Here is a 9310-nt window from a genome sequence, read left to right on the forward strand (position 1 = left end):
TAGAGGGATATGAGGGGGGTATACAGGGACATGAGGGGGTATACAGGGACATGAGGGGTAGAGAGGGATATGAGGGGGGTATACAGGGACATGAGGGGTAGAGAGGGATATGAGGGGGGTATACAGGACATGAGGGGTAGAGGGATATGAGGGGGGTATACAGGGACATGAGGGGTAGAGAGGGATATGAGGGGGGTATACAGGGACATGAGGGGTAGAGAGGGATATGAGGGGGGGTATACAGGGACAAAAGGGGTAGAGGGATATGAGGGGGGTATACAGGGACATGAGCGGTAGAGAGGGATATGAGGGGGGTATACAGGGACATGAGGGGCAGAGAGGGATATGAGGGGGGTATACAGGGACATGAGGGGCAGAGAGGGATATGAGGGGGGTATACAGGGACATGAGGGGCAGAGAGGGATATGAGGGGGGGTATACAGGGACATGAGGGGCAGAGAGGGATATGAGGGGGGTATACAGGGACATGAGGGGCAGAGAGGGATATGAGGGGGGTATACAGGGACATGAGGGGTAGAGAGGGATATGAGGGGTGTATACAGGGACATGAGGGGGTATACAGGGACATTAGGGGCAGAGAGGGATATGAGGGGGGTATACAGGGACATGAGGGGGGTATACAGGGACATGAGGGGCAGAGAGGGGATATGAGGGGGGTTATACAGGGACATGAGGGGCAGAGAGGGATATGAGGGGGGTATACAGGGACATGAGGGGTAGAGAGGGATATGAGGGGGGTATACAGGGACATGAGGGGTAGAGAGGGATATGAGGGGGTATACAGGGACATGAGGGATATGAGGGGGATATACAGGGACATGAGGGGTAGAGGGATATGAGGGGGGTATACAGGGACATGAGCGGTAGAGAGGGATATGAGGGGGGTATACGGGGACATGAAGGGTAGAGAGGGATATGAGGGGGATATACAGGGACATGAGGGGTAGAGAGGGATATGAGGGGGGTATACAGGGACATGAGGGGTAGAGAGGGATATGAGGGGGGTATACAGGGACATGAGGGGTAGAGGGATATGAGGGGGGTATACAGGGACATGAGGGGGTATACAGGGACATGAGGGGTAGAGAGGGATATGAGGGGGGTATACAGGGACATGAGGGGTAGAGAGGGATATGAGGGGGGTATACAGGGACATGAGGGGTAGAGGGATATGAGGGGGGTATACAGGGACATGAGGGGTAGAGAGGGATATGAGGGGGGTATACAGGGACATGAGGGGTAGAGAGGGATATGAGGGGGGTATACAGGGACAAAAGGGGTAGAGGGATATGAGGGGGGTATACAGGGACATGAGCGGTAGAGAGGGATATGAGGGGGGTATACAGGGACATGAAGGGCAGAGAGGGATATGAGGGGGGTATACAGGGACATGAGGGGCAGAGAGGGATATGAGGGGGGGTATACAGGGACATGAGGGGCAGAGAGGGATATGAGGGGGGTATACAGGGACATGAGGGGCAGAGAGGGATATGAGGGGGGTATACAGGGACATGAGGGGTAGAGAGGGATATGAGGGGTGTATACAGGGACATGAGGGGGTATACAGGGACATGAGGGGCAGAGAGGGATATGAGGGGGGTATACAGGGACATGAGGGGGGGTATACAGGGACATGAGGGGCAGAGAGGGATATGAGGGGGGTATACAGGGACATGAGGGGCAGAGAGGGATATGAGGGGGGTATACAGGGACATGAGGGGTAGAGAGGGATATGAGGGGGGTATACAGGGACATGAGCGGTAGAGAGGGATATGAGGGGGGTATACGGGGACATGAGGGGTAGAGAGGGATATGAGGGGGGTATACGGGGACATGAAGGGGTAGAGAGGGATATGAGGGGGATATACAGGGACATGAGGGGTAGAGAGGGATATGAGGGGGGTATACAGGGACATGAGGGGTAGAGAGGGATATGAGGGGGGTATACAGGGACATGAGGGGTAGAGGGATATGAGGGGGGTATACAGGGACATGAGGGGGTATACAGGGACATGAGGGGTAGAGAGGGATATGAGGGGGGTATACAGGGACATGAGGGGTAGAGAGGGATATGAGGGGGGTATACAGGGACATGAGGGGTAGAGAGGGATATGAGGGGGTATACAGGCACATGAGGGGTAGAGAGGGATATGAGGGGGGTATACAGGGACATGAGGGGTAGAGAGGGATATGAGGGGGGTATACAGGGACATGAGGGGTAGAGGGATATGAGGGGGGTATACAGGGACATGAGGGGTAGAGAGGATATGAGGGGGGTATACAGGGACATGAGGGGTAGAGAGGGATATGAGGGGGGTATACAGGGACAAAAGGGGTAGAGGGATATGAGGGGGGGTATACAGGGACATGAGCGGTAGAGAGGGATATGAGGGGGGTATACAGGGACATGAGGGGCAGAGAGGGATATGAGGGGGGTATACAGGGAAATGAGGGGCAGAGAGGGATATGAGGGGGGGTATACAGGGACATGAGGGGCAGAGAGGGATATGAGGGGGGTATACAGGGACATGAGGGGCAGAGAGGGATATGAGGGGGGTATACGGGGACATGAGGGGTAGAGAGGGATATGAGGGGGGTATACAGGGACATGAGCGGTAGAGAGGGATATGAGGGGGGTATACGGGGACATGAGGGGTAGAGAGGGATATGAGGGGTGTATACAGGGACATGAGGGGGTATACAGGGACATGAGGGGCAGAGAGGGATATGAGGGGGGTATACAGGGACATGAGGGGGGGTATACAGGGACATGAGGGGCAGAGAGGGATATGAGGGGGGTATACAGGGACATGAGGGGCAGAGAGGGATATAAGGGGGGTATACAGGGACATGAGGGGTAGAGAGGGATATGAGGGGGGTATACAGGGACATGAGGGGTAGAGAGGGATATGAGGGGGATATACAAGGACATGAGGGGTAGAAAGGGACATGAGGGGTAGAGAGGGATATGAGGAGTATATAGGTATATGAGGGGTAGAGAGGAATATGAGGGGGGTATACAGGGACATGAGGGATATGAGGGGGATATACAGGGACATGAGGGGTAGAGAGGGATATGAGGGGGGTATACAGGGACATGAGGGGTAGAAAGTGATATGAGGGGGGTATACAGGGACATGAGGGGTAGAGAGGGATATGAGGGGGGTATACGGGGACATGAGGGGTAGAAAGTGATATGAGGGGGGTATACAGGGACATGTGGGGTAGAGAGGGATATGAGGGGGGTATACAGGGACATGAGGGATATGAGGGGGATATACAGGGACATGAGGGGTAGAGAGGGATATGAGGGGGGTATACAAGGACATGAGGGGTAGAGAGGGATATGAGGGGGGTATACAGGGACATGAGGGGCAGAGAGGGATATGAGGGGGGTATACAGGGACATGAGGGGTAGAGAGGGATATGAGGGGGGTATACAGGGACATGAGGGGTAGAAAGTGATATGAGGGGGGTATACAGGGACATGAGGGGTAGAGAGGGATATGAGGGGGGTATACGGGGACATGAGGGGTAGAAAGTGATATGAGGGGGGTATACAGGGACATGTGGGGTAGAGAGGGATATGAGGGGGGTATACGGGGACATGAGGGGTAGAGAGGGATATGAGGGGGGTATACAGGGACATGAGGGGTAGAGAGGGATATGAGGGGGGTATACAGGGATGTGAGGGGTAGAAAGTGATATGAGGGGGGTATACAGGGACATAAGGGGTAGAGAGGGATATGAGGGGGGTATACAGGGACATGAGGGGGTATACAGGGACATGAGGGGTAGAGAGGGATATGAGGGGGGTATACAGGGACATGAGGGGTATATCATGAGTACAGAGGTATATGAGGGGTGTATGAGGAGTATAGAGGTATATGAGGGGTGTATGAGGAGTATAGAGGTATAGGATGGGCTATATGAGGAGTATACAGGTATATATACAAGGGGTAAAAGCACTTTATAAGCATTTCCCATAATAAGTGTATATTAGTGATTTGTATAACTTTTGGGAGGCAATACAATGGGTAACCTGTGCAGTGACTGGCACAGGGGGAGACGTCAGTGTAATGGCTGGACAGGAAGGTATATGTTTACGAGGATAGATGAGGAGTATAGTTGTATATAACGATATATGAGCTATACGGGGATAGATAAAGAGTATAGAGGTTTATGAAGATATATGAGGCATACGGGGATAGATGAAGAGTATAGAGCTATATGAGGTATACGGGGAAAGATGAAGAATATAGAGGGATGTGAGGTGTATAAATGTATATAAAAGTATATGAGGTATACAGGGAGAAGTATAAGGGTATGTGCACACTACAGAATCCCGGCGGATCACCCTCTGCAGATTACGCAGCTTGCCCCCACTCGTGGCCACGCGCATCTCCGCTGCTCCTATAGACTTCATTCTATGGTTTGCCAGATTCTGCCACCCGCCTGAGGAATGAGCGGGTTCATTCTTCAGGCAGATGGTGGAATCTGGCAAACCATAGAATGAAGCCTATGGGAGTAGCGGAGATGCGCGCGTCCGCCAGCAGCCACGAGCGGGTGCGAGCTGCAGAATCAGCGGGATGTCATCCGCTGGGATTCCGTAGTGTGCACATATCCTAAAGGTATATAGAGGGTTAACTGAATACACTTACTCAGCTCTGCTACATCTCCCAGATCTCATTACACAGTAGTGGGCTCCACCTGGTGGTAATAAGACATCAGCAGTGATTGACCTGTGACCTGACATCCCTCCAGCAGGGGGCGCTGTGTACCTGCATGCAGCTGTCCCTTATACTGGGGATGATTTGGCTCTGGCTGTGTAGTTGTGGTGTGTGGCTCCAGGGAGAGGATACAGCGTCTCTGTGGCTGGTGTGTGTACAGTGTTATACCTTCCCACTGATATGGATATAGGTATATAGTGGGGCCATCATACATATATTATAAATATACATATTACTTGTATACATTCTATACGTGCATACCCCACTCCCCTACAGGCAGTCATGTGACAGGTAGTATGGTGGCTGGAGCAGTAGGGTAGCACTGTGGTATATAGCATATACATGTCTGGTCCCTGCTCCTGTATAATCCATACACTTGTTTTATCCACCTTTATAGAGCGTACACAATAGAGCTGCAGTTCTGTGACTTTGTGTCAGGTTTGCTGTGCTGTTTGTGCTCTTATATATACATATATATATATATATACTGTATTATGTCTTTGTATTGTTTGTCCTTCCTCTATAATGCTGTTCTGTTTGTGCTCTTTCCTTACTCTATAATGATGTACATATATATTATAATCTGTCTTAGTAGTGTCTGGCCTTTCTGTACAGCCTTTAGGTTTCTGTGCACTGCAGATTATCTGAGAACCGTCTGCTGTAACTAGTCATCCTATGTCACTATCCTTACCTACCAAACCTTCTCCTATGTCACTGTACTTACCTACCAAACCTTCTCCTGTGTCACTATCCTTACCTACCAACCCTTCTCCTATGTCACTATCCTTACCTACCGAACCTTCTCCTATGTCACTATCCTTATCCACCGAACCTTCTCCTATGTCACTATCCTTACCTACCGAACCTTCTCCTATGTCACTATCCTTATCCACCGAACCTTCTCCTATATCACTATCCTTACCTACCATACCTTCTCCTATGTCACTATCCTTACCCACCGAACCTTCTCCTATGTCACTATCCTTACCTACCAAACCTTCTCCTATGTCACTATCCTTACCCACCGAACCTTCTCCTATGTCCCTATCCTTACCTACCAACCCTTCTCCTATGTCACTATCCTTACCCACCGAACCTTCTCCTATGTCACTATCCTTACCCACCGAACCTTCTCCTATGTCACTATCCTTACCTACCAACCCTTCTCCTATGTCACTATCCTTACCTACCGAACCTTCTCCTATGTCACTATCCTTATCCACCGAACCTTCTCCTATGTCACTATCCTTATCCACCGAACCTTCTCCTATGTCACTATCCTTACCTACCGAACCTTCTCCTATGTCACTATCCTTATCCACCGAACCTTCTCCTATATCACTATCCTTACCTACCATACCTTCTCCTATGTCACTATCCTTACCCACCGAACCTTCTCCTATGTCACTATCCTTACCTACCAAACCTTCTCCTATGTCACTATCCTTACCCACCGAACCTTCTCCTATGTCCCTATCCTTACCTACCAACCCTTCTCCTATGTCACTATCCTTACCCACCGAACCTTCTCCTATGTCACTATCCTTACCCACCGAAGCTTCTCCTATGTCACTATCCTTACCTACCAAACCTTCTCCTATGTCACTATCCTTACCCACCGAACCTTCTCCTATGTCACTATCCTTACCCACCGAACCTTCTCCTATGTCACTATCCTTACCCACCGAACCTTCTCCTATGTCACTATCCTTACCTAGCAACCCTTCTCCTATGTCACTATCCTTACCTACCATCCCTTCTCCTATGTCACTATCCTTACCCACCGAACCTTCTCCTATGTCACTATCCTTACCCACCGAACCTTCTCCTGTGTCACTATCCTTACCCACCGAACCTTCTCCTGTGTCACTATCCTTACCCACCGAACCTTCTCCTGTGTCACTATCCTTACCCACTGAACCTTCTCCTGTGTCACTATCCTTACCCACCGAACCTTCTCCTATGCCACTGATAAGTCTAAATTTTCTATGGAGAAAAGTCAAATACCCAGGTATAAGATGGTTTCAAATATATCTACTGTATATAGCAGCTGCAGTTCTGCTTGCATCTTAAAATCACGGACACAGACATAACACAGGATAACCACCTTAGCACAACCCATAATTCTATTAATCAAAGTGTTAATTTCCCCGTCTTCAATCAATCCCACCAATAGGATTTCTGCTTCAGAGTATAAACCCACTATATCCATCCCCATCACATGATCGACACGTCGAAAGATCTCATTCTAAAATTGTGCGATCTTAGGACATGTCCATATCAGATGCACAAGATCTACCCCTAGCTCTTGACATTTCTTGCATCTAATCTCCCCAGTCTTCCTAAACTGCATCAACCTTTTTGGGGTATAATACAACCAGTAGAAGATTTTAAAGAAGATTAGTCTATGTGTTGGACTTCTAGACGTACACCCCAAATTTCCTACGATAGACTCCCATACCACCTCCTCTATTCTTCCAAATGCCATTTCCCACCTTGTCCTGGCCCTCCTAATAGACGGGGACTCTCTCTGTTTTATGAGATCTCTATACAGTTTAATCAAAACTTTCTTCTTTACCCCTGATTCCCATATATTCTCATAACTAATATCTGGGCACCTCTAAACGCCTTCATTGCAGACTTCAACTGTACATAATAAAATAAATGTGAATTACCCAGCCCGAATCTACTCTTAACTTCCTCAAACGATATTATCCACCCATCTTCGAATGGGTGTGGCGGGTTGCGGCGATCAGGTGTGCCGCGGAGGGTGCTGTGAGGTGAAGTTGCTGGCCTCCTGGGCCGGTCCCGGCCCCCTCTATGCCCGGCTACATCCCCCGCCCACTGTGACGTGCCTACGTCTCTTCCACAGTTCCCGGCTCACATCCCTAGCGCTGCCCTTACGTCCCCAGCGCTGCCCTTACTACTCAAACACCGCCCTCATGTTCCCAGGGCCCCCTCTTCTCCCCAGCGCCGCCCCTGCCCCTGATCTTGTTCCCGGCGGCCGTCATTTGCAAATTTCTGCCTGGCCTGTTACAACTTACAAGCAGTGAGGAGCAGAGAAAGGCAGCATAGGGCAGCAGCAGGTAGTAAAAATAAGTATAAATGAAAAAAACTGTAATGTAAGCTTAAGGGTACAAACACACACACCGTATACGCAGCAGATACGCAGCAGATTTGATGGTGCACATTTGATGCTGTGTTCAGTTATATAGATCTAATCTGCTGCGTATCTGCTGCGTATTGCAGCAGTAAATACGCTGCGTATACGGTGTGTGTGTTTGTACCCTTAAGTGTGGAAGCTGGGCCCCTGGAATTAAAAAAAATAGGTAAGGAAAAATTGTGAACTACACCTCCCAGCATGCCCTGACTGTCATTTATAAACCTTCAGGAACTGCCTGTAGTGGTAGTTCTCCCAACAAAATAAAAATAGATGTATTTTGTAGGGAGAACTATAACTCCCAGCAGTTACTGAAGGTATATAGCTGTCAGGGCATGCTATGAGTTGTAGTTCCCAATCTATGGGGTTGGGTGTTAAATTTTTTAATCATGTAAATGAATTTTCCAGAACTATGTAACAGCCAACCCCATAGATTGGGAACTACAACTCCCTTCATGCCCTGGCAACTATAAACCTTTAGGAACTGCTGGGAGTTGTAGTTCTCCCAACTAAAAGAAAATAAAAAAGGATGTTGTAAGGAGATCTATAACTCCCAGCAGTTACTGAAGGTATATAGCTGTCAGGGCATGCTAGGAGTTGTTGTTCACAATCTATGGCAGGGGTATTCAACAACTTTTAGTGAGGAGCCACTTACTTGGGTCTATTGTCAGGTAAAGGTCCAAGCTGAACATCAGTAGTAAACGTGTTGTGCTCCCCCAGTAGTATATAGACCCCTGTTTTGTTTTGTTTTTTTTTTTGTTTGTTTTTTTTTGGGGGGGGGGGGGGATGCTTTTTTTTTTACATTGGCCCTGTAGCCAAAATGACCTAGAAACTGCCCTGAGCGAGTAATATTATCATTCCTTGTGCTCATAGCAATGGTGCTGTATCCTGATGCCAGTGTAACCTGTGCCACCTGCCGCACGTTTCCTGCCCGCCAAGACTTTGGTTAAATGGTGGAAAACCTAGAAAGCACTAGGACACTAGGACCTTTGTGTGGTATTACAAGTCATCTTCATTCACTTTGTAGGGGCTATCCAGCATCAGAAAAACATGGCTGCTTTCTTCCAAAAACAGCTCCTCTCCTGTTCTTAGGTTGGGGGGGGGGGGGGGGGTTGCAGCTCAGTTCTGTTGAAATGAATGGAGCTTTATTGTAATACCACACACAACCTGAGGGCAGCGATAGTGGTGCAGCTTTTCTAATCTTGGATAACCCCTTTAATAACACGGAGCTGTAATACCATACAAAAACAAGAGTGGCACTGTTTTTTAGGGAGAAAAAGCTCCCATGTTTTTACTTATTCTAGAATCTTGTAGTGCAAGTAACATGTCGGAACATATTAGGCATTTGCCCTACGTTTTCCACTGATGATTTCAAAATGATTTTTATGGACTGAGCACT

The sequence above is a fragment of the Dendropsophus ebraccatus genome, chromosome 13, assembly GCF_027789765.1.
Source record: "Dendropsophus ebraccatus isolate aDenEbr1 chromosome 13, aDenEbr1.pat, whole genome shotgun sequence".
Taxonomy (NCBI): domain Eukaryota; kingdom Metazoa; phylum Chordata; class Amphibia; order Anura; family Hylidae; genus Dendropsophus; species Dendropsophus ebraccatus.